This window comes from Pseudorca crassidens, chromosome 8 (genome assembly GCF_039906515.1).
Source record: "Pseudorca crassidens isolate mPseCra1 chromosome 8, mPseCra1.hap1, whole genome shotgun sequence".
Taxonomy (NCBI): domain Eukaryota; kingdom Metazoa; phylum Chordata; class Mammalia; order Artiodactyla; family Delphinidae; genus Pseudorca; species Pseudorca crassidens.
Genome location: NC_090303.1, coordinates 74,085,004 through 74,111,705, shown reverse-complemented (window position 1 = coordinate 74,111,705; position 26,702 = coordinate 74,085,004). Strand labels below are relative to the sequence as shown.

At 38.2% G+C, this 26,702-nt stretch overlaps 1 long non-coding RNA gene across 2 annotated transcripts in view; it reads left to right on the top strand.

The window, feature by feature from the left end:
* Nucleotides 1-26,702, top strand: part of LOC137229220 (uncharacterized) — a 379,962-nt gene that overhangs the window by 268,975 nt on the left and 84,285 nt on the right. For both annotated transcript variants that reach the window (XR_010945594.1, XR_010945595.1), the window contains exon 3: nt 6,627-6,733. This is a non-coding gene — a long non-coding RNA (uncharacterized lncRNA). The remainder of the gene's footprint in view (nt 1-6,626; nt 6,734-26,702) is intronic.

Sequence of the window (26,702 nt, the reverse complement as noted above, 5' to 3'; positions counted from 1 at the left end):
CCCAGTATTATTTCAATTATCTGTATTTATACCTTTTAATCCATAAATTCCTGCCATATTACCTTCCATCAACTCTGTCCATCACTAGCCTGGTTGTTTTATCTCCATTTGTCAAATCATTATAGTGGGTCAGTTGGCCAAGTTGGTATGTTTAAGCCGTGTCATATTCTCTTAGCTGGGTCCTGTGTGTCCTAAGGGCCCTTCAAGAAACTCACTTGTCTCCTTAGATATTGGTAAGGAAAAGTCAGAAATCTCTCCTTCCAATATGGTGATTTTTGTTCTTAGCGAGAGCACTGCTTTGGCAATTATGTGCCCAATACCTTTGCTCAGAGCCTATCTGATTTGCATCCAGCTAAACTGCCTCTGTGCACTCAGATATGTGTCCCTATAAAGAGACCACCTCCTCACTTTTAGAACTCCAGTGTACCTTGACCTATGCTTGAATGGACTACAGCTCCGACTATAAGATCAAATAGGTCATTAAACCCCCTGAGCTCTTGAATTGCTCTCATTTAGTCCTCAAATGAATAATTTGTGTACTGCAGAAGTCATTGGGAAGCCATGATTCCTCTCTGGAGCTCCAAGCTGGCTTCCCATAGGGGCCTGTGTTCCATTCTAACTGAGTTTATCAATCTATAAATTCCTGACTAAAGCCCAGAGCATTGAGACACAAGGAGGTTAGGAGAATGGCTGCTCCAGCATCTCCCGTCACCCAGATATTTGCAGAGAATGCAAAAGGACCTTGGACTCCTGAATCTAAGGCCAGTATAATAAATTTATCACTTAAGAAACATGGTTTTCAATTTTTAAAATTTTTCTGTGAAAATGAAAATCACTGTGATGGAAATGTTCTTTCTTTTCTAAGTTCTTTAATGTTATATTATCTTTATTTGTTTACAATGGAAGGAAATGATCCTACTGGCTGCCAGTGAATGAGGGAGTGAGTAGAGCTGATGAAACAGAGCTAATATTCAGCATAAGCTTCTATAGTTTCGTTTGTTTGATGTGGTGGTCCTTGGGCCTACAGAAATACACCTTCTGTTTATGCTTCCAAGTGTTCCTTTTATCTTCAGATAAAAGTGTAAAGGGGAAGTTGCCAAAATTAGTCCACCTTTTGGGCCCAAGCCACAGTTAAACTTAGATGTAAAAGAGATCAAAGCATTTCCATTCTGATCCAAATAGCTGCAGCCCAGCAGTGTAGCTGGTGGCGATATAAAAATGGCTGAACACTTTCTGATTTGGAATATCTAAGTGATACATTCTAGACTACAAGGCAGAAAAAGAGGCAGTATGCATGTCTGCTTTTGAAATGACTGCCTGCCTTCTAGGATTTGACAAAGAAACACTTGTTTAGACTTTGGTACATAATCTAGTAAGAAGCCCCCAGGTACTCCTGAAGGCTTCCTTAGGGGGTTTCTATGGATGGACATTTTCTCTCACTTCCCCTAAGTTGATTTTGTGCATGGTCCTTCTATGCTTCTTTTAGGTGAAGCCAAACTGTTGAGGATTACTCTTTGCAAAATGGCAGCAACTCTCCCTTCCCCTCCCTTTTTTATAAGTGCTTGTATGTTCTGAGATTGATAAAGCATCAGACTGGTATCCCTGGAGGATAGAGAGAAGACTCTTGGTCTCTGCAGGAGTAGGGTCTCTAAATTATTTGTTATCCAAACCACTTTTGTGAGTGAAAGGGGCACTATTAGTAACTAAACCTGGATAATTGGAGTAAGCTGAGACTGTCTTCACAAATTGGAATGTATGGTCACCTGGTACGTAGGGCAATGTGTGACGTCTGGTGTCTAGAACCTCAATTCTAATGCTTCTTTACCTGTGCAAAATTGGACATTTTCTAGTTACTCCCTTAGATTATTACAGATGATCATTTTATGCTGTTGATAACAAATTTAGCAATAAGATAATTAATTTCCATATGACTCAGAACACAGCCCCCTTGTTAAGTAATATAGCTCCAGAACAGAATTTGTTGCAAAGAAAATGTTCTGTGAAAATTCTTTAAAGAAGTCTTTCAAGTGCATTTTTTTAAGGATGCCACCACCCACTGTTTACAAAGAAAGTCTTTAAGGGAAGCAACAGACCCCTCAGGCCATTTCTAGCAAAGAGATGTACATTTAGTACCAACAACACAAAAACACTGTTGTAACTACACCCAAACTGATTTTTGCACCCAACATATTTTTGTCTTCAAACTGCAGTCGGATTGCTGTGTTTCCCTTCTGTTTGTTTCACCACTTTCCTTCTAAATATTTTGCATCATCCTGGAGGTTTTCCCAAATGTGGTCTGCTCACTGGAGGGCCATATTCCTCTGACTTGTGGTATTAGGTTGTGTCGCCATGGCAAGGCTTGTTTATCATAAGGGAATACTTTATAGGATGGGCACCTCTCACAACAATTTCAACCTCTTTTCCTCCTCTTCTCGCACATGCTCAGATATTCTGAGACAGCAGCCCAGATATGGTTTTCTCTAATCATAAGTTGCATTCCTAGAGTGTGAACTTTTCTTTGCTCTGCTTTCAAGATAGGGGAATTTTTGGCTCTGTTTATTTCTTTCAAACTGGGCAGTACCCTCTTGACTGTTATGACTAATTCACTTGACAGGGCTGGAATCTCTTCATAGTTCTCTCCAGGTAAATCCCGTTGCTCAAACTTGTGGGGGAAAAAATGCCAGAGGGGGCAAAGGGTGACCTCGTGGTGGTCGCAGCCTTTCCACTGGACAGAGGCCTCTGTTGACCATGGGAATTTTTTCCAAGAGAAGGAACGCTTAGTCCGAACCTGACAGTTCTTATACTCTCACATTCCTGCAGAGGAACCAGCTTGGGGAGAGATAAGAGCCCTGGGTTGACACCCTGATTATGCCTACCTTTTTATTTGTTAAACGTGGAAATTGACTTCATCCAATTAATAAGAGCAGGAAACAGTTTTTGTTTTCTCTTTGTAGGAAAACATGAAGTAACAGTTTTATCTTAATTTGTCAGGCATTGCCCAAGAGACTACAGCCATGTGGGCTGGTGGCCAAAAAATCTAAGTCCCAAGTACTAACACCCAGATATAAAAAGAATGCTAATTGGTTTTCCAGCTGAAAAATAATAAGGTACTTGGTGCCAAAAATGCTGTATGGCATGGAAACCCCAAGTTTATACAATAGGGCCTGATTGCAATCTGGGGGCTCCATTTGTACTCATATGTAGAGCTAAACAAAGGGAGGTGTTTCGCTCCTCTGCCTTTGTAGAAAGCCTCTGCTCCAGATCTCAGCCTGGTGTTGCACCAGGCTTCCCACAGTCTTCCTGCCAAAGTTCCAAGATTTTTCCTGGCTGCCGTTCAGGAAAGTACAGCTCCGTCCGTAGGGTGGAAAGTTAAAAAGCCCTTGCTTGGATACGCCGAAATATATACAAACACTGCTTGACGTATGGAGCAGGCAGGCTTTGCACAGGCTGCTCCTGCCTGCATTCTAAGGGAAAAGAATGCAAGATTTTTAAAAGTCATTTTAGTAAAGCAATGGAGCTATTAGCTGGAAGAAAAAAAGTATTTTTTAAAGCAAATTCAGCATTCCCCTTAAGCCCAACAATTAACTATCTTAGGTTCATTAGTAAAATATCAACTAATTTCCAAGAGCCCATCCAGCTTGGGCCATTTTTAACTTAAGGACACGTTTAGTATAAATAGGAAGATACTGAATGTAAAGAAGATCATTGGGAGTGACCTGGTGAGAGTCACTCTTGGGCTATTGGTACAGCTCAGGCTGGGGCTGGTACTCTGATGCATATTGGCTGATTGTCAGCCTTGCCTGTGGCTTCACACCTTGACTCCAGGTCTACATCACTGATGAGAAAGTGCTTGAATTAAAAGGATCTCTTAATACTTAGAACCCTACTCTAATTATTTCCAGTTGATGGTAAATACCACTGTTGAATTCACAGCATTTAACCAATATTATCCAAAATGCTTTTTAATTATAGTTAATACTAAGATACACTATTTCCTGTCACCAATAATGGTTATAGACTATGACCATTACACTAGTTATGTATGTGAAGATGCAACTAAGTTTAAAATTTTGTTAAGAAAAGAATTACTTTGATAATAGAAGTAAAACATAGTCTCAAAATAACCAATGTTTGCCAAAGTGTACAGAGAATAAAATAAGCTATAAGAGTCCATTGATGTGTAAAAAATAAACTGTTTTTAACAGAAACTGGCAAGCGTTGTCTGTTCCTTTCTATCAATGCTTTTCTCTTGTTTATTACTTTTTGGTTGTTTGTTATTATTAGTGCATTTCCCCTAGAGTAGTGGGACAGATGGTATGTATTTAAGAATTTAGAAAGCATTTATTTAAAAGTACTGGGCATCAGGATTTTTTACATGCAGGAGAAACTAAGGAGTAGAAGACCATTGAATTAACATGTCTGGCCTTTAATCGGGTTCATCCCCACCAAGCTAAATTAATTTTCCAGTGCGCCTCTTCCTTAAGTGTAGGCTTCACCTTTGGTACATTTCTGCTTCTGTGACTTTGTGCTTGCTCTTTCCCTCACCTGGAGTGAGCTCTCTTTCCCCCTCCATCTTTTAGGTCCCAGTGCAGTTCCCACCTGATCTGTAAAGCCTCCCAGACAACTCCTCAACCCTTTAGTTTCCCATTTATCTGAACTCTTACTGCTCTTACTGTTTTCAGGAGACAAGAGAAGGATGTGGAGGGCTCACAGATCACGTGGGAATCAAATTGGGACCCAGAATATGAAGAGGAGAAAGGAGCATTTTTTATTGCAAGGAGCAGAGACTCACTCAACTAGCTTAAAATAAGGAGAAGGTATTATAAACCTACAGCATCCAAGAAATGGGCCTTGCAGGGTATGCACTGGAACCTGTCAGAAGCCTAGACAGCTCTCTCTCTCTCTCCAGTTCTCAGGATCATACAGTACCCCTCTTGACTCTTTCCCAGGAATATCTACTTTCGTACTCTTCCCTTGTCTCTCTGCCTTATCATTTCAGTTTTCTTTCAGCTCAACTACCGCCAGCCAAACGACTGAATTAGACTTTTGGGATCTTAATTCGAAACTTTCAGAGATTTGGTTGTCTTATCTTGAACTGTATATCCAGTCATTTAATCAGTGTGGTTAGCAGGGTCAGTGATTTTTGGTACAGACAGCTGCCTAAGCCCATTCCTGTGGCAGCCTGTGGGTGAAGTTTCAGGGAAGGGGGAAATTAGTAGATAGGCACAAGATAAGTTGTATTGTTCCTCCAGGGCAGATTCCTTAGGGGCAAGGAATAGATTACTAGGTGCTTATTTTCATTACTGTGTTTAGCACAGTGCTGTTCATTCATCACAGTGATTCACAACGCTGGCTGCACAGTAGAATCACCTGGGGAACTTTTAGAAGCATTTCCATGTCCAGTCCTCCCCCTTGCCACCACCAGAGATTCTGATTTCATTTGTTGAGGATATGGCCCAGACACCTGACGTCAAGGACTACTGTGCTTTCCAGATGCCAGACTTATTTTTATTGAGGTCAGGGCCATAGAAAATATTACTCCTATAGGTGAAAAAGTGATTACCCTCATAACTAAAACATGGTAGAAATTCAAGAGCTGTTAAATAGCTTAAAATTCTTGTTTGGCTCAGCAGAAGGGTAACTATAGTTTACATTCATGTTGTCTTAGGTAGGGTGAATACCAATAATATTGGTAACTTTAGAAAGTGACATAAAAAATTTTGATTTTACACTTTTTATTTTCCCCCATTCCTGTAACTGATTTCATTAGATCGTCAGTGGTTATTTCTGCAAGGTTTTTTGACTATGTAATTCCATACATCTACAAAATGCAGTCCTATTCCTGGATTCTTTGAAAAAAAGGTCTCATATAACTAGGAAAATTTAAGATTTAATAGTAAATTCTGACATGATGACAATTCAGAGTGCCACTTGGATGATAATTGTTTTATTAGTTTTTCAGTGGTAACTCTGAAATTGGCATTTGATTAATTTGGACTGAGTAAAGTTTGCCTCCAGAATAGCAAGGAGCAGGTTTATTGCAGGCACTATATAGAGATGCCTTTTCAGTGCACTCTTTGTAGTATCCTTGGGGTTGCTAAGGTTTGCCTTGAGCTTTAGAACCATAGTTGTGATGACTAGTTGGAGAATTCCAGGGGAATAGTTCTTGGAGTTCTTCAGTATGATTAGTGAAACCAAGGGGTATAGTCCAAGCTTTCAAGTAAGTTGACTCAATTACCGTGTCCTGAGGAAATCACACCGCACCTCCTGGCAGTTGCCTCTGAGACTACTTTAGGACATTTGTGAACAACTTCTAGAAGTCAAGCCACCCCAATCTTATGAACACATTGGGCATTGATTTCTGTATAGAATGTGATCTTTACACTTCCTTTTTTGTAAAAATCAATCACATTGATTTCTGTATAGAATGTGATCTTTACACTTCCTACCCCAATTTCCTTCTCTAAGAGGGAGCCATTTTGCCCAATTCATCTGAGGTACTCCTAAGGAAGACCTGGTGACATTGACCTCTTTGGCAAAGAGTCTAGAGAGAGAATACTGTGGAAGACATCTTTACCAATTTTTGACTGAGCATAATCAGACTCAGTTTCCTTCTTGTGTTACAGCGCAGACCAGTGCAGTACTGACACTTCGTTATCCCAGAGCATATTGTCCTGCCTGGACCCTCTGGATGTGAGGACCCCTTCATGGAATTACCATCGTATATCCAATGGTGAGTAATGTGAATTGCGATGCTAGTTCTTAAGCTTCCTTTGGGGGCGATATGAATGGTTTACCCCTTTTCTTGCAAGATATCAGCTTTCCCTGGAAAGGAGCAGAGATGCCACTCTTGTAGGCTAAACAGGGTTTGGTGTGTCTGCACTGAGTGGCAGGTAGTCTGGAGTACACATTGCTGTGCAGCAGACCCTGGTGACCAGCTTGTCAAGAAAGCTGTGCTTGATTGATGTGCACAGGAGGTAAGCAAGAGGTTGTGTCCTTACTTGCTATGAACTCTACAATCTTGTCTGAAAAGCTGATTCTAGGACCTTTGCCTATGTGAGATTTAATCCTAAGTCAGATGGTACAAAGAGAAGTCATTAAAGGTTTCATTGTAAACTCCTTCTCTAACACTATTCTGCTATACATCATCAAAGTAGTCCCTTGAATTGTAAAGTACATAGATGGCACAAATCAGAACTATAAACATTTTGCTAGTTCTGTATTGAAAATCTAAATTTGAAAAATTTGACCATCACTGATGAGGGCTATACTTCTGTTATCCCACAAGACTGTCAGTTATGCTTATGAAGCAGGAACAAAATAGCTGAATGTAAATTATATTGTGCGCTCCACAAACTTTCAGAACAATATGCTTTTTCTTTTAAGGACTTTTGATTTTATTGCCTCAAGATATGAATTCTTGTCATCATGTGATTCCCAGGGAGCAAATTTCTGAGCAGAAAACATTCAATATGCCCCCTGAACAGCATTTTAAATGCAGGACATTAAAGTGGAATTTGAGTCAGTTGATTTCCAGAATTATTTGTTGTTTTCCAGCTTAATTTTGAAGAAGAGCTCCCCATTATTTTCTTCCTGTCTTCTTCTCTCCCTCTCTCCCATCCTCTCTTCCATGCTTTCTTTCTTTCCTGTCCTTCCTTCCTCCATCCTTCACTCCCTGACTTCATTTTTCTTTCAGCAAAAATTTTTGAGTTATCTACATTACGATGGACTTTTTCTGAAAATACAAGCATTAAAATACTATCATGATCCTCAGAAAACTTTCTTCTTGGTGGGGAGGGAGTGGAGAAGTAAACATGAAAAGCATCCTATCTGATAAAAATCATATCCATGGTGTTGTGGGGAAATGTAGTTGGACACCTAAGCCATTCTGGATGGAGCCAGGCAGTCTGGGATGGGAAGATGTAGTGTTAGGAAAGGTATCCTGGAGGAGACAACTTTGAGTCTCTTTGGGAAGTGGAAGAGAACCTGTTTCAAGATGTGGGGGTGGAGAAAAGAAGGAGACAAACAACTGGGCATAAAGGTAAGAGAATATGTGGCATTGAAGGAGTGGCAAATAGTTCTGTGTTACTGAAATATAAGGTACATGGGGTGGGGGGAGTGGAGGACAAGAAGTGACTCTAGTGATGTTGGAAGAAACTAAATCAGGAATAGCATTACATTTTTGTTAAGGATTTGGAATTTTCCTAAAGAAGTGTGGACACATTAGAGAATTTTAATGATTAGATTTTCCTGTTACCTAGATCATTCTAGTGATATGTGGAACAAAGACTGATTGGTGAGACTGAAGGCGAAGAGACCTATTAGAAAGATATTGGCTGTAGTCCAGGGAAGAAATGATGAGGGTCTGACCTAAGGCAATGATAGTGCAGTAGAGAAGAGGATATAGACTGAAAGAATTTGAAAAGGCCCAATTGACAGGACTTATACTTAAATAGATTTGGTGAAAAAGAAAACACAAGGCCTTCATCAATTAGGTCCTTATTGCTGCAAAGACCATCTATTCCAAACACATCTAAAGTTACTGGAGATTTAACCAGAGGAATTCAAACTGAACAACTGCAACCAATATGACTATTGAACTCATAATCCCATGATACACGTATCATGCACACTCTATGTCACATGCTCGCTGAGACCATGTTGGAGATTCCCTCAAGTTAACGTTTAATTTTTCTCATGAAAAATCCTCTCTAAACAACTGTTGTAGATATCACAATATATCTTTCTAGCATAGAGCCTCAGGATTATCTTTCATATACTTTTCCTTCTATAGGTAATTTGTTCTTTTTCAGACTCTATCATAAACAATGCCTATTAAACAGTTATTTCCATAACAAAGACACCTGTCTAGTGAGTCATGGCAGCCAGCATAATTTGACCTGCTGACAGAACTTCCCTTCTTTTCATGTTTTTTGCTCCTCAATGAATTAAAACTAATTAAAACAAAAACTGAAATATTATTTTAGTTTCTAAATTGCCATGTTACCTTTATTGATTTACTTTCTTCTCATTCTGCAAGAGCGGATGTCCACATGTGGTGGTGAAGTCTGCCACTGCCACTGAACTCTTGTTAGCTATTCTTCTTGAGCCCTGGAGAGTTTCCATGTTCAGAGTGACCAGCTGTGGTGTGCAGGAGGGGCATGCAGGCAGGAAACATGGTAATGGGTCACAGGACTGTCTGGGGAGAAGCTAAGCCAATTACAAATTTTCCTTTGTGTAGAGTGAATGGTGGCAGTGACTTATCACCCCCACTCTAAAACCCAAGTTGTAGTTGTCCAGAGAAATGGAACAATGAACCTGAGAAGGACTATGGCTTCTTTCTCATTTATTAAGAAGTCAGAATTTGTACAGCCGTAATGTAGCTCTGAACATGGGTGTAGGAGAGGAAAGGCTACTGCACACCAGAATGGCTGTTGGGAAGCTCAGAGCCTAAGTCTAGGCCCTTGTTCTAAATTTTGGTGCCTTGAATCTAACATATCTTATATATAACTCTTAGCCAGCTCAGTTATCTGTTTTCCAAGCCCAGAAAAGATTAGAAGCAAATTAAAGGCAGGCATTCTGGCAGAAACACACAGATTTGAGAACTAACCACTTGAAAGCAAGGGAAAAGCCTAAGACTGGAAAGTAGGTACAGAATTGTGTTCTGCATTATAACATAGTGCAGAAAAAGACAGATAAAATTATGGACCACTGCTATCAAGGAAAATTAAGCTATGACTTGTGTTTTTTATTTGGAACACAGGAAGATTGCTGTCAAAATTTGTTAAAATAAACAGAGCTTAGGAAGTCAAAGGTTTTCATTGCTCAAAGAATTAGTAACATAAAACATATTTCCTTCTCCTATAGTTTCTGCCATTAAACCTTGCAGAGAAGTCAGACAGAGACTATGGAAATGAGTGTCTCTCTTTTATGAGCATTCTTTTTTTCCTGCCATTTGTACACATCAATATTCTATATTTCCTTAGCTCTTCTGTTGGTAGTTGAGAACCTAGTTGCTATGGTTTGAATATTTGTGTCCTTCAAAAATTCATATATTGGAATCCTAACCCCTAAAAATGGTGATATTGGATGTGGACCCTTGGGAGGTGCTTAAATCATGAGAGTAGAGTGCCTCATGAATGTGATTAGTGCCTTGTAAAAGAAGCTCCAGAGACATCCCTAGCCTTTTTCACCATGTGAGGATGCAATGAGAAGTCTGCATCCCTGAAGAGGACCCTCACCTGATTATGCTGACACCCTCTTCTTGGACTTCCAGCCTCCAGAGCCATGAGAAATAAATTTCTGTTGTTTATAAGCTACTCAGCCTGTGATATTTTGTTATAGCAGCTCTAATGGATTAAGATACTCATCATTTTCCAAATGGTCAAAAATGGTAAATGAAATCATTATTGTTATTCTCTTTGTAACTAATTTCAACTCTTTTCAATATTTAATTGTTCCAGAATGAATTGTTGCCATGAAAGCCAAAGAATGAAAAACAAACAAAAAAATTCTCATTTACAACTTTTACATAGAATATTAAAATACTGAGAGATAAAAGACTTGAATTTCAAGTGTTAGAATAATTATTAATAACTTGGTAAACTAACTCTGCCAGAACAGATAAAGCTTCATTCTATATTAAAAAGCAACACACTCACCAATTCTCATAAATTATATCTCTTCACTTTGTAGCAGGTATTTCTACTATAGATTTGTGGTTGAATTTTAAGTTAAAGTTAATGTATCAGTTTACTCAGAAATCATAATTCTGTAGAAACAAAGCACTCAACTTAAAGTTGCAAATATACTCTTAGAAATGACTCAACTGTTATGGAATGAATGTTTGTATGTGTGACCCTTGTGTTGGAGATGCCTGGAGCAGAGGAACTGTGATTAATTTATATGGGTATTACTCTTTCATTGGGTTGAGTTCCTACTTAAAAGTCTGGGAGAAAAAATCTCTTCACTGGTCAGTCAGTCCAGGAAATTGTCATCAGCTTCCATATTTGGGGGTTTAACCAATGTGACACAATATCAGAAGGAAGTCATAGCAGAGAAAAGAAAGCTAACAAGTCCTGTAGTTACTTGTTACTCCCAAGTGACATACTCAATGCCTTCTTCTGCAAGCTCTGTCCAGGGGTTTTTCTAAACCGAATCCAGGGTTTCTCACCTCAGCATTATTGGTATTTTTGACTGAAAACTTCTTTGTATTGTGGGGGCTATCTTATGCATTTTAGGATGTTTAGCAACATCTCTGGCCTCTACCCATAGATGCCAGCAGCATCTCCTTGTACTTACAACCAAAAGTATCTTCCTACATTGACAAATGTTCCGTGTGTGTGTGTGTGTGTGTGTGTGTGAGAGAGAGAGAGAGAGAGAGAGAGAGATAGAGAGGTAGAAGAGAAGGCAAATTAACTTCAGTTGAGAATCACTGCCCTTACCATAATGCTACCACTTGACTTAACCCTATTATTGCTCTTGAAACATAATATCCCAGAAAAGTTTCTGCTGTCCACTGAGATAACAAAAGGGATACTGTTCTCTAAGCTGTTCTACTTGATTGTAACTCTATTCATTACCTGTAAGATATCCTGGTTGCATCATGCCCAAGGTACCCAGGTGGGTATTTTATATCTCCTCACAGAACAGCATACTTCTCTCGTCTCATTTTTTTTCTCTTCTTTGGACTAAAGTCTTTTTGCAACTGATCCTGCACCTAGTTAGGCTTACCTGTGTAGGGTGACCATGCATCCTGGTTTATCCAGATCAGTCCTGGAGCATGCCTGTTAACCAGGCATCATTATTAATAGAACCCAGTCACTCTCAAAGTGACCCAGTTTGGATGATTAATCAAAGTCATCTTTTTATGCTACTTTGGAAAAAATTATTCCTTTTAATTTTACCAAAAAAGAGTGGGATAAAATTCAGTTTAAAATAGAATGTATGAGAAAGTAATTTACCTCTTCCCCCACCCCGTGTCCCATTTTCTTATTCCATTAACCTGAAGAGAAAATCACTTAGGATGGAAGGGTGCTCGTGAATATATCCAGAAGTTTGAACACATTCCAAGGCAGAGCATATAAATACTTACTGATAGATGAATCAGAATGGAGCTGGAATCAGGATACAACTTGCAGTAGAGAAGGTAGCCTCCAGGCTGTAGCCCTTCTTTCTGACAGGTCTCTGTAAATTTTCCTGACCCCTCAGCAGCTGTTCTGCCAGGCAGAATTGGGAAAGAGTAATTAATTGAAGGGCTATCCATGGAACAGCTAACTGTGTTGCAACTCTTACCAAATGTGTAATTTTTTTTAATGTGTGCCATCTTTCTACTCCATGGCTATGTATTATTTTTACCTTGATGAATGCTATATGTGTTTCATCAAATGTACAGTATATTCCATTTAGAATGTGTATTTATTTAATGCACTAAATTATGACAAAAAAGTATTTTAGTATGCAAAAAATTGGAAGCTTTTAACCCATCCCCTCCAGCCCCTATCTAAATCAGAGGACTGATCTCCAAAGAAATTGACCAATCATCCCAAGTCCTACAGCTTCTAATATGGATTTTGGCACTTCAGAACAAAATGTGGGATGATAGGGAACTCAACTTGCATCACTTTCTCCCCCATTCCCTACTAAGGTATAGACACTACAAACGATGGAGAGACAGAACTCCTGAAGAAACTCATACCAACTATATATACTAATTTAGTTTTTTGTCAGCCAGTATGAATGGCCAACTGTGCACCAACAATTATTAAGGAAAATCAATAAGGCAAAAGGCATAATACAAATAAAAAAACAGAATAACTGGCTACAAAGGTAACAAAACAAGTGAAAAAATTAAAATTATTATTTGTATCTTCAGGAATATCGTACTAGACATTGCAAACATAAAATAAGCTTAGTTTGCTATAGAGGATGAGCACTTAGGGAATAAGCAAGAGATTTTGGAATCAATTACCCAAATGTAAAAAGTGAAAGGAAATAGTAGAAGATAAAGTCAGTTAAATATCTCAGAATATAGAGCAAAAAAAATATAAAAGTTAAATATAGAGAACCAGTTTAGGACAGTGAGCACCTATTAGAAGTTCTAGAAAGAGTGAACAGAGAAAACAGAAGAATGAAAATGATCAAGGATGTAACAGAGGGAAATTATCCAGAGTTGAAAAAGACACAAGTCTGAAATTTGAAAAAGGCCACAAAGTGCTAAATGGGATCAATGATAAAAAGCCCCACCTGGACTTATCCAAGTAAAATTTCAGAAATTTAAAGACTTTAAAAGAATACACAGAGAAAGAGCATACTATTCACTTCTATAGTAAATAATATTGCTAAAATCATGACATTGTAAATGCTGCTTATTGTTTTCCAGCTTCAATGAATCACCTATAGACAAGGCTTTAAAGATTCATTATAGATATGCAACAATAAAATGTAAATATGATTGGGGCATCTATGTGAATCCACATGGGCTGTGCACTGCCAAACTCTAAGAGGCACCATCCTCAAAGGAGGCAACAGCACAGCAGCCCTAACTGTTAAAATCCTTGCTGAAAGTAAAGATGCTATAGGGATGGAGAGAAGGAGCAATGGAGGTGAAGGCAGTGTTGAGACAATATGCAGGGCCTAAAGTTGAAACAAGGAATAGAGGTTTGGAATATTATTTAACAATTATTGAACTATAGAAAGGCTAAAAGATTGTGTGTGTGTGTGTGTGCGTGTGTGTATTTGTGTATATATGTGTGCATAAAACAAAACTCAGGAGAAAGGACAGATGAGGAGCAGTGTGTTTGCTGAAGTATGAACATATCAGTCAGAGTAGAGAACACAGAGGAATCCATCAGAACTAAAAACAGAAACTCTGGAAAGTGGGATAAGTGGCAGCAGCTAAGCCAGGAAATGTAACTTTTCTTTTAATTCCATTTGAATTTGTTCTATATATGTATGTTGTTAAATTAGTTAAACAAGGAGGCCATTAGACCTGAGGTGGCTCTAATGCCATGGCGGCCTACATGTGCAAATCAAAATCTAAGCCAGTAAATGCCTTGAGGTGATGGAATCAAAATACTAAGGACAACCAGTCACAGCCAGCCAACTAGGCTTTAAGTTATAGTCAATCAATAATTTCCTTTCTTTGCTTCTGCATTTTCTCTACGTAATTCATTCCCCTGGGTCCTGTCAGGCGGAGTGCTTGTAATCACGTCCAATTTGGTGCTGCCTCATTGGAATCCTTTTCTGCTCAAATAAACCCTTAGAATGTTTAATATGATTCAATTATCTTTATCAATGTATTATTTGATAATAATAATGGAAGCGGAGAATGGGGGGGAGGGGACGTCAGTCTGGTTTTTTTCACATCATCAACAGTCACCCAGTTGCCAGTGACTTTGTAGAGGGGCATATGCAAATGGTACAAAAATCAAATAGATCCCAAATCACTTGAGATTTACTATACCTCATGTTTTTTTGACCCTGATGAAGTTGAGGCATGGGGTACTATTTTTGTATTATAACTTTGTGGACAAATTATCAATGGATCATATTTCCCACGGGGTATAGAACACTTTTTTCCCTTTGGATATTGGTGAATTTATCTATTTCAGATATAACTTACTACGAACACTTCAAGATCTTTATTACATAGTGATTCTTCAAAATATTAAACATATACATTTTATTTGAGCCTCACCAAAATTATGTGACAATTCAGGGCAGGCCTTACTATTTCCATTTTATTGATAGAGTTGAGTGAAGTTAAGAAGCTTGTCTTAGGTCACTGAGATGGATAGGGAAAGAGCCCGCACTCAAACTGTCTCTCTTCCCCTACCCAACATGGTTTCTTAAGGGGCAGGGAAGATAGAATAATATTAAAACACACAGGCAGCTTTTTAAAAATATCAAAAACACGTTATCATGGCGGAAGAAAGAGCCACCCAAAACAGGAAATCCTTGTGAATGCCTCAGCTGTAATCTTCCTCACCCTGAACTCTTTTTCAAATTGAACAATATAGTAGTTAAAAATGTATCCTGCAGAAAAAGCTATTGAAAGACACTAAATGTGAAGAGAAGTAAGTTAGAGGAAGAAAAGCAAAAAGCTTTCCTTAAAATCTATAATTTAATATAATTTAATAATATAATTTAATTTAACATTTAATTTCTGTGCCAATCTCAGTGTTTGCCTATGTCTTATGAAGCATCATCTGACTTAAAATTAAAAATTGGTTGTAATGGAGATTTTAAAAAACAGTATAGGATTAATCTACCTCCCTCCCTTCCCATATTCATTAGTCTTTTCTTCCTATGCTCAGTATCTGTGCAAAAATGGGGATGGAGGAAAGGGGTAGGGGTGTGGGAAAAGTGGGAGGGTGTTGAATAGAAAATGTAACTTATCTTTCATACCATTTGAATTGCTTAATATATGCATGTATGGAGGGAAGTGATTAAACCATAGGTAGGAGCATGCAGACACTGATGGATCCTTTTCGATAATGCTGTCTGATTCCTTTAAAGTTAAAATCTTATTAGAAGAACACAAATCCAATCAGAAATTTCAGATAATATTCTATTTCTGTTTTTCTATTAGAGATTTGAAGCTCTGCCTTCATAACATAGAACCCTTGACTTAAATTGAACATAAAAAATTTTAAAGCACCTCCAGTTGCAGTACATTCTCTTTTTTCTGTGTGAATGTTTGATGAGATTTGTCCAAATTCTGGTTCTTCCCACATTGACTCAGTTTCTATCCACTAGAACAAGGTGACCTGCCAAGCTAGAAAAGACAAAATGCTGTGATCACAGAAATGCTTTTTCTTTTATTTCTAAACAAGTTAAGTGCAAAGGCCATCGATAAGGGTGATTTTAACAGCCTTGTTATCAGTTTGTAGTGAGGCAGTCCCTCTTCCTTCCTCCCCTACCCACCCACCCCTAATCATAAAACCCTCACCCAAGAGAAACATTCTACAAAACTTTTAAAGATATACTTGTTGGTTTGAGTATAGATATTAATTCTTGGAATTACTTTGGATTTGGAGTGCTTAACTAAGTTGTTACTGAAGTATACTCTTTTTTTCTTGACAATTACCATTGCAGACAAAGCAAAATGATTCTTAAAGTGGTACCTGGCCATAAAGAGTTCAAATGTAATTTAGCTTAAAGCCCTCACTGACTGTTTCGATCTCAATGACATAAAGAGATGTGTTTGGATCAGGAAGTAATTTACATTACTGGTGTTTAATTGGCCTGATGGGATATGTATAATCAGGAATTATATAACTTTCATTGCATCCACATTTATCAAATACAAGTGAAAATAATAAGGCTTATTTCTTCCATAGGTTTCAGTGTCTGAAAAAAATGGACTATCAATTGCTGCTATAATAGAACAACACGCTTCTATTATTTTCAAAAATCTGGAGATTAATAGTATCATTTAAAAAAATCTGAAGTGCTTTTACTAAGGGCCAAAAGAGTATAAATTTAAGAAGGGGGAGAGAAAAATAGTTCAATATTTTTTCTGTTATCAAATATGTCAGTATGAATGTCACTGTCTTTCAGATTTCTTCTTCCCTGAATTGGTATTGATGACAGAGATTCTAAGATTTTTGTAGTCCACCAATTAAGACCTTTTCGTTCATTTCTTTGAAAAGGTTGAGACTGTTTAATGAAATATATTATTTTCTTCTTCCTTTAGTAACTATTTTCTCAGTACTATGTATTACTCAGATGATGCTGGAACCTCCTACTGGGCAAAATTTTGAACACTGCACATCAAAGCCTTTCATAATGACATGCATGTGTCTTTCACCTAGGAAGAGCTGATTATCAGGTACCATGAAGGCTCTGGGATGTTACTTTACTTGCATGTTAACAAGTTAGCCTGCCACAGTTCCATGATGCTGGCAGAAGACACAAAGCTTCTGGTTCAGAGAAAGGACATTGTTATGGCACAGCAGGCAGCATGAGATGTTTGCATTGATTCTCCCTTGCCTGAGATTCCCATGGGTTTGATATAAAGAGGCCTAGGTGGATGCTGTTTATGCAGTGGTTATCTGTCACAGCTGAAAAACTCCAACCTTAGTGAACTTAACTCTTAATGGGAAGTAATCAAATTTGCCTGACTTTTGCTCTGGGGGAGAGACACTCTCTTTATTATAATAGACAATTAGCAAAGGTGCTCTGTGATCCAGAGGGAGACCTGTCTCCATCTTCCAAGGCTGTTAACCATACAAACATTCTGGAAAAGATAAAGTCAGTCAGTGCCACTGCTCACAAGACATGGAGAAAATTGAGAGACCCGTACAGAATTGTCTCCCAACACTGGTAACCAATGTGGTGTGACTTCAGGGGACTGGCTGATATGTGAACCAGCTGATATATGAATATTGAATTTAGCTGATTTTATCTTAGCTTCATCCCTTCAGCAGATAATTTTTATATACACCCCACATTTTGCTTTCAGCACCCTTCCTCTAATACATTACCTAGGGTTGTGTGTTGTCACTACCAGTGTCCCATTAGTCACTGTTTCAGCAACCATGGTGGCTTGGCTTATTACTACAAATTTTTATTCGTACCCTATTTTTATTCCCATTTTCTTCATTCTGCAGAATATACTACACAGTGAACTTTATGAACATTTTGATATTTTCTTCGAGCTTTTCTTCTCTCTAATCATAAGACTTGAGATAGTTGAAGACATGAGTCATATTAGCACTTATATTTCTTCTTTTATCTATTTAAATAATGAACCCTAGATTCATTTTATATTCTTCTCCTTCTGTATCAGAGTAAGTTATAGTAGAGGAAACAAGATCTGAGAGCAGATGGAGAAGACAAAGTTTAGGGTACAGGTACAGAAGTAGGAATCTTAGAAACAGAAAAGAACCCAATTGCATCTATATTCTCTTTTTTGATATTGGCTTTTAACTACCTATAACCACACACACACATCTCTTATTTTTCTATTGTCTTACTGAGTATACTTGATTATAAGTATAGCAGGAATTAAATGTGTTCTCTATAATCCGTATGTGCAAAATATTTTGTAACTTCCCTTATTTTCCTTAGCTGATTTCACCTTGCTCACAAGATTCAATTCCAGGTAGAGATTCAATTCCAAGTACAGCCTTTTCAAGTATAGATATCTCAGACTCTTTTGAGGAAATACTCTCATTTTCAACAATTTAGAACCCAATTTTGACTGTGTCTTCTGCTAGCGAAAGCTCTCTCCTCCTCACCCTTCTTCCCAATGTGCAAGTGGAGGTTTTATCTGTCTTCACTTGGCAAGATTTGGGGCCACCGTTTTCCATATTTTTTTGTGTTCTTTGCTACAGAGAGGTTGGTCTGGTCCCCAAGGGTTCTGTGCTTGTGTCCTCTGCAGTATGGCTGGTTCTACCCGAACCTGTTGAATATTTCGCTGGTACTGACTTCTAATGTCTTTGTTCCTGCCAGTTGCCTCAACTTGTGAGGTTCCTATGCTATGTGGTCTCTTTTTCCCAATCCAGAGTCCCTTCCAGACCCTGTGACATCTCTACATTCCCCCACTGGCCACACAGGAGCTGCTGGGTCTCTGGCATGCCATGCATAGGCTGAGGAAGGATTGGGGCACCCTCTTGGGTATGTCATCGAGGGTTGAATGTCTCCTTCTGCAATCCCTGCTATACACCTCTTTGGCCTGTTGACAGAGAAGCAGAGCATCAACCTTTCATTTAACCTATTTCAGCTTTCAATGGACATTTTGAGTTTCCTGGTTCTCTCCCTTTGGCCGAGGCACAGGGATGGCTGTGTGACTGTTCTTGTTCTGACAGGCACCTCCTCAGCTTAACTGCGTTGCCTCTGAGGTGTGTGCTTTCTTTTCATGGCAAAGACTTTCTTCCTTTCCCTCTTCATATTGAATATATCCCTTGCAGTAATATACTTTGTCACCTCTCTGGAGTTCTAATAAAACTCTAGGATTAGCGTCTATTAAGTCTATATGCTTATATGGGAATTGGAGTTTAGGGGATTTAGAAAAATCTTATCCCTTTACACAAAGCCTCAGTTTCAAGAATATCACTGGGGGTTATTCCCTGGCAATCCAGTGGTTAGGACACAGCGCTTTCACTGCTGTGGCCTGGGTTCAATCCCTGGTTGGGAAACTATGATTCCAGAAGCCACATGGCACAGCCAGAAAATATACATACATATCACTGGGGATTAAAAAATCTAATTTTGGAAATCAAAAGCTGAACATGGATACCTTTTCATCTTACATTCCTGTTTTAATTCCAAGCCTCCCTAAGATAATGGCCAAGGTTCCACTAGCTGAAGGGGGGAGGGCATCAAATACAAGGAAATGTAAGAAAGAAAAGCACATATTAACATATTTTGAAATATTCCCATAAAACTGGCTCTGGCTAATTTAATCAAAGGAAATACTTTGGAAGGCTATTGAGGTCCCAGAAAACTAGGGGGAGGCTGAGCAATAAGTATGAGAGTAAGCTGGATCCCAGGGTGACACAGAGTACCAAAATGTGGAAAGCATGAAGTGCAGATAGGATGCCATGATTTAAGATTCAAAGGCCAGGGAGAGGGCTGAGCTTAGGTGGGAGTCTATTCTCTGCCTTTACTAGGGAAGGGGAGAGGTGGTGTCTGTCAGGTTCAGCTTCTATAGTGAGTTGTGTGCAGCTAGATTACCCTGTCACCAACACAACAACTGTTGGTGGTGGGTTCTGGAGTCTGGTCAGCCTCCCAAAAGGAAATTAGGGTGCTATTTGGAAGCCTTTCTCAGGAAACCCTAATGGCAAATATATACAACACCTAAATGAAAACAAGGAAAATGTGGGGAGGAAGGGCTAAGAAATAGAAGGTGAGGGGGTCTCCAAAAATGAGCTCCTTGTTTGGATTCCGTCAAGGATACAAGAACACTGGGGTTTGATACATGGCCTTGGCCCCAGCATGCACCCAACACTGCCTCTCCCCACCTTGCTTTTCTCTGCTTCTCTGCTTCATTGTTCTTCTCTGGAGGCTGCTTTCTCTCCTTCTCTGTGTAAATGTCCCCTCTACCGGAGTTCACAGGTCTTCCATTTAAGTGAAGTACAGATTTACTAGAGGCTCTTAATTCCAATTCTAAACTTCTAAGAGAACAAATTTGATTGGGTTAGTTGGGTGTATCTACATCTTACTAGCTATGGATACAGGCAGAATGGATGGGTGCATTGGGTTATGTGGCACAAATGCTCCTGTGGGTGGTGTGAGGCTGGCAGTGGTTCTGAGAGGACAGAATGGGGCATAGAGTGGGAACAGGCTAAAACTGTCTATTGCAGGCTAATAGTATTTTAAGGTGTGACTATACCATAACTTACTTTAGTAACCCCTTATTATTGAATATTCGTTCATCCGCATTTTCGTCTTTTAATAAAACAAACTGTGATAAAAATACTTGGAGCTAAGTCCCATTTGATCCCTCTTATGAGTAATTCCTAGAAATAGAATTCCTGGTGCAGAGAATCATTACATTTTAGAACTTTTGATATTTGTTGAAATTGTCTTCCAGAAAGTTTGTGTCAACTTATGCCATCTCCAGATACTTAAAAGTACTAATTTTTGTGTACTCTCGCTTCGGTATATTAATTTGGTTATTAGATATATTAAAATAGTTCATTGCTTTAATTTACATCTTTAATTTCGAATAAGGTTGAGCCTTTCTTTTCATAAGCATATTAGTCATTGTGTTTCTTCATATCTTTTATTTATTCTATTATTGTGTTAATCTATATATTACTGATTTTAAAGACTCTTTAATTATTAAAAAAACAAACAAAACAATCCTTTGTCTTATATGTCCCAAGTATCTCCCCAGGTTATGGTATGCTTTTCTAGGTTTTATATCTAGATTTTTAAAATGTAGCTCTGAAGTAGCTTTTTTTAAAACCCATGATTGTGTCATGTAACTCAAAATTTATGCAGAAGGAAATTCTTCCTTACAGAGTTATTTGATTTATTTTTTTTCTTTGTGGAATACTATGATCTTTTGTTCTACTTTCTGCCTTTAGGGAACAGAGTGTCTGTTGGCCAAACCTACCGGAAGTGAAATATAGGGAGAGTAAAACTATAAATTTATGCACAAGTGATGTTATTGATTTGTTGAGAGATTTGGTCACTTAAATCCAAGATATAGATGATCTATGCTCATTTTATTTAGTCACTTAGGGATAGGAGAAGAAGGAAACAAAGGGAGTGGGTGGTAATGCAGCACCAATTTTTAGCATATTGTCTCTGTTTCTAAATCTCCCTTCAATTTTCCAGTGATATTCAAAGGTCAAGATTTTGCTGAGAAATGACCAGAATTAACTTCTGTGTGTTAGATGGAAATTGGCTCAGGAGCTAAAGTGTAGTGGGAGGTATTACATCTTCTTCCAAGAGATATTTGGCAGAGAAGCTGCCAATTTATGTGCTATGGAGCTTTTCAGATTAGGAAATTAAATTATTTTATCTTTGGCTTTAAGGAATAAACATGTATCTCCATGCTTTCTAGCCCTGTCTGAGTGACACCATACATACCTTTCTAAGTTATATTTTCATCACCACCTGACAAATATTATTTCATTTTTTATTGTCATAGTAAGGATTAGTCCTCTTGATCGTATAGACATCCAGCACAAGCTGGATAAAGGAGGATTATGGGATGTAGTAGTTTAATTCAAATTGCTATCAAAAGTTCACTAAGGACAGAACTTTTCAGATGCACACTGTCCAGTTTATGGTGACTTTTTCATCAGAAGGCTCCTCTAACACCTCCAACACAACGCATCTGAACTGTGGCAGACGCACCCTAAGGTGGCTTCCAGTGAGTCCTGCTCTCCTATTATCCTCTCTTTTTGAACATTGGGAGAACTCGTGGCTTGCTCCTAACCAATAAAATATGGCAAAGGCAATGGGATTTCACTCATGGCTTAATATCGCTGCCTGAATTAAGCTATGTTGTGCAAGACTGAGGTGGAGGGCCTTCCATTGGCTTTGAAGAAGCAAACAGCCATGTTGTGAATTCCCTGTGGAGAAGGCCATGTGACAAGGAACTCCTTCTAAGACCTGAAGGCAGCACACAGCTAACAACCAGTAAGAAACTGGGACCCTCTGTCATTCAGCCACAAAGAAACAAATTCTGCCAGAAACCTGAAAAGGCTTGGAAAAGTGGATCTTCCCCTGTCAGGCCTCCAGAGGAGAAAACAGCCCAGTCAACACCTTGATTACAGCCTGAGCTGTAGAGCTCCTGAGCAGAGAATCCATCTAAGTCATGTGCAGACTGCTGATCCACAGAAACTATGAGATAATAAAGGTATATTATTTTAAATTACCAAGTTTATAGGAATTTGTTACACTGCATATTAAACTAATACACAAACCTAAACTCATTACTATCTTTCCCAGGCTTCTTGTATTTTAATCAGTACAACAATTTTCCCAGTGAAATTCATCTTTGATTCCCAAAGTCAAGCTGCTACCCAATCCTGCTGATTTTATATTTAAACTATCTCATCTGTGATTCCACTTGTTCATTTCCTCTTCCATGTTTCTGGTTTATATCCTCATTACTTCCTACCTAGACCACTGCAGATCTTTTCCTTCCCTGAGCCTTTACTGTATCTTCATCCTGTGCAATGCTGGCTCATTACCCCACCCCAAGCTATGCTTCCCAATACACCTTCTACAGATACCAGTCCCATGAAATGCCCACCAGAGTGTAAGCTCCAGGCACGGAAGAAAGGAGGCTGTTTGGTCCACCACTGCATGCCTAATGGGGCAGTGTGTACCTCAGAAAATAATGAGCACACACATCAGAACATTTCTGGCAGAAAACTGAGAGCATCATAAAAATAAAAAAGCATGGTATTTTTTGCTTCAGGTTCCAAGAGTCAGAATAGACTCAGAACAGATGTGAGATGTAAGTGGAATGACCATACATCCCATTTTAGGCTCTCTTTTTGACTTTAAGTCGTCTTGATTGAGACGATAATTTTAAGTTGGTGGGTGGTAGGTAAGGTGCTAGTGCATGAGAATACTAGATCAGATAACCAGGCAGTTTTCATAATTCAAGCTTCCAGTACATACTTCCCTTTTAAATGTAAGTGAATTGGGAAGAAATTTAGAAACTTATGAAGTTGAATATTCTTGATTTTTTATTGTTAAACCACTGCAGTTTGCCAAGTCCTTTCACCCTGATTGTAAATCTCAGAGGGAATCCAGTCCCATGTGTTTCTGATTAGTCTGCAGTTGAATTATCTAAAAGTTTTGTAAGAACCATTTGAAGTACAAAAGGCTTTGTAAAATTTTTTTTAATTTAAGTTTTTATTCATTTATTATTTTGCTCACCGTTTTGGGGAAAGGGAGTTAGTGGCATACCAAAAAAGAGTAGTGAGAAGGAATATTTTGAGTTAGAATCAGGATCATGAGGAAATCTCCTTAAAATGGTGAAATTCACAAAATAATCAAATTGAGTCTTAAAACATAAAATCTATGTTCATATCAATATTGAGTGTGGCACAGTAAAACTGCTTCATTTTTGGAAATTAACCTCTGTCTATAATTAACATCCACATATTTTAGTAAATATAGCATTAATATTGTATTAGATTTCAAGATGTCTTCTGTTTTCTTTCCAGATTAGAGATTACTTTAAATGCTTGGTTGTATATCACTGAATATTAATGTAATCTTTTCTCCATTAAGTGAGTCATGAGAATGTCCAAAAGCAGAGAAAGCAAGGAAGTATTAAACAGGATAGAGATTACCAAGGTTATCAATCTGTCTAAAGGACTGAAAGTTTATATGTCAAATTCTGATATGTGTACAGTAATATCATCTACTGAGTAAATTTGAAATTGAATGACTGTGTATAAAAATAAAATAAAAGTTTGTAGAATTGTTACATTTTAAGAAGCATTGCAAATGTATTATACCATACAGAAAGCATACAGACTAATGAATTGTTCTCAAAAACTCCTTTTGTCCCATTTTTTGCTAAATTTCAGCATCTCAGATCCCTGACTGAGAGTACTTAGTATGTCAATGTGCCTGAAACTCAGGGAGTGGTTTTCTCACCCCATTGGCTCTGTCAGTTAAAGAATATATTTGGTCCAAATTTACTCCATTGGATATTGTGTTTAAGTATAATGGCAGATTTCATGTATAATGAGAACAATAACTTAAAATTATGAAATGAAGTTGTCTTGTGCAATATTATTTCTTAATGTTCTGAAATCTGATGCCAGGAAACATGCAGGATTGGAGCATACCTCTTAGTGCACAACTTTCTGTTCCTATTTTGAACCATCACCTACTACATTCAACACCTCTTAATCTGGCAAAAAGGATCTCAGCACCATCATTAACTTGTAATGAAATTCATGCTTACCATATTCTATGAACAGAACAGGATTTTGTAGTACATATTTGATTCCTTTGGGAAACGTGTTTATTTTTGGGTGTCTGAGCAGATGCATTTCTGCAGTTGAATAGCAGCTTGCCAAGAAGTTTCCGAAATCTAGCTGTTTTAATTTTAAAAAAGCCAAAAGAGGTGGTATAAGTTATTGACCATCTGTTAATGTTCTTACACCTTGGGTGGAGTGAAGTAGACAATGAATTCTTAGATGCCATCTGGTTCTAGTATTCTATTATTCAAGCATCTCAGATTCATTTATTATTTCATGAAATTTGTAGAAGTTTATTTTGGGACTAGCTATGCATAGATTTGTGTCATTTGGGATGCATAAATAGTCTTCTCAAGGCTTCTTCTCTACTTTCACTAATATTTCTTCTTAATATCTGACGTTCAAATGTTTTTTCAAGAGTGGGGAGATGATACTTCCCATGTCATGTTAGGCTTAAAATATAAATCCTTTAAGGAGAGAATATACAGCAATTTAAATTTTCACTGAGATAATAATGACTGAGCCTGTTCAGTGAGCAAATTGTGATAGCAGTCGCCAGACACTCTTGAAGGTGTGAAGAAGGATAGACACCTCACAGGGGAAGAGGAGCCGCAGTGAATAGAGGGTGGGGAGGTTTTGTTTTTAGTGTTGGCCTGTCTAGTTTTATGCCTCCTACAGACAGAAAAGTATTACATTCAATCCACAACTTTATTCCTTTTTTTTTTTTTAAGATTTTTTGATGTCGACCATTTTTAAAGTCTTTATTGAATTTATTACAATATTGCTTCTGTTTTATGTTTTTTGGCCCTGAGGCATGTGGGATCTTAGCTCCTGACCAGGGATCAAACACGCACCCCCTGCATTGGAAGGCGAAGTCTTAACCACTGGACCACCAGGGAAGTCCCAATCCACAACTTTAGACTTGATACTTAAGTACCCCAAAGTGTAGGAGAGTACAATTAAGTGGTTAGAATGCAATATTATTTCTCTCTACAAATGTTGTAATTCTTTCATTATTTTCTTTAGGTGAAAAAGGGCAATCAACCTACAAATATTTAAGTTTAGCAATGAATTACATGCTACAAGAAATGTAAAGAAGTACAAAAGGCAACAACCACTTAAAATAGTACATAAGGAAAGGGAAAGCTAATCTTAGAAATAAATTGCCATTCTAATGAATTAAGACCAAAAATGTATTTTTGCATCATTAATTAAAGTGTAAGTCTTATCAAAATTACTTTGTCACAACATCTACATTTATTGACCCAAAGTAGGCTATTGGGTATTTTTTGGGTTTTTGGGGTTTTTTTTGCGGTACGCGGGCCTCTCACTGTTGTGGCCTCTCCCGTTGCGGAGCACAGGCTCCGGAGGCACAGGCTCAGCGGCCATGGCTCACGGGCCCAGGCGCTCCGCGGCATGTGGGATCTTCCCGGACCAGGGCACAAGCCCGTGTCCCCTGCATCAGCAGGCGGACTCCCAACCACTGCGCCACCAGGGAAGCCCAGGCTATTGTTTAATCGGAAAAAAAAAAAAAAAAAAAAAGCAATAACTACTGACTTTTCATGTACAGTAATAATATTACAAGCATAGGGGCAAATTGGTTTCTGTTCATTTCAACAGGCCACTTATGACCCTATTAGGAGATGTTTTAAGGGTGTTTCTTAGCATTTTGTACAAAGTATTTGTACTCCCTACTGAAAATAGCTTAATATGAAGTCCCAAAGGAATCCTGTCTGCCTCATAAAGTTGCTTTTAAAGTTTTGAGTTTCTTGCCTCCTCCTTCCAAATGCACAGTGGATATACATTCTAATTCCAAATTCAAATTTTGGATAAATAATATATTTCTCTTCTGAAATAGTGGACTTTTGCCCAATTCTTTCAATAGGGGGCAATTTGCTACATTGAAATACTTAATCTCTTAATCCATAATTTTTAAGTGGGGGAATATAAAAGAATTCCCTACCCTATTATTCCTAATTCAGTCAACACAACTTCCCTTTTTGTACATAAAGACACACGTACACTCTCTTACCACCATCTATATACCGACCTGAGAGGCCATGGACTATGACTGTTGAAAGTATGGCATCAAACTCCTGCTCTACCACTTACCAGCTGTAAACCTTTTAGCAAATTACTTACCCACTGGAACAATTCCACTTCCTGATCTGTAAAATTGTATCACAGTAGCAACCACCAGATACAGTCTCTGTGAGAAGTAAATGAGATAGTGAGAGGTAAAGTTTGCAGCGTTGCACCCTGCATGTAGAATGTTCTCCATAACTT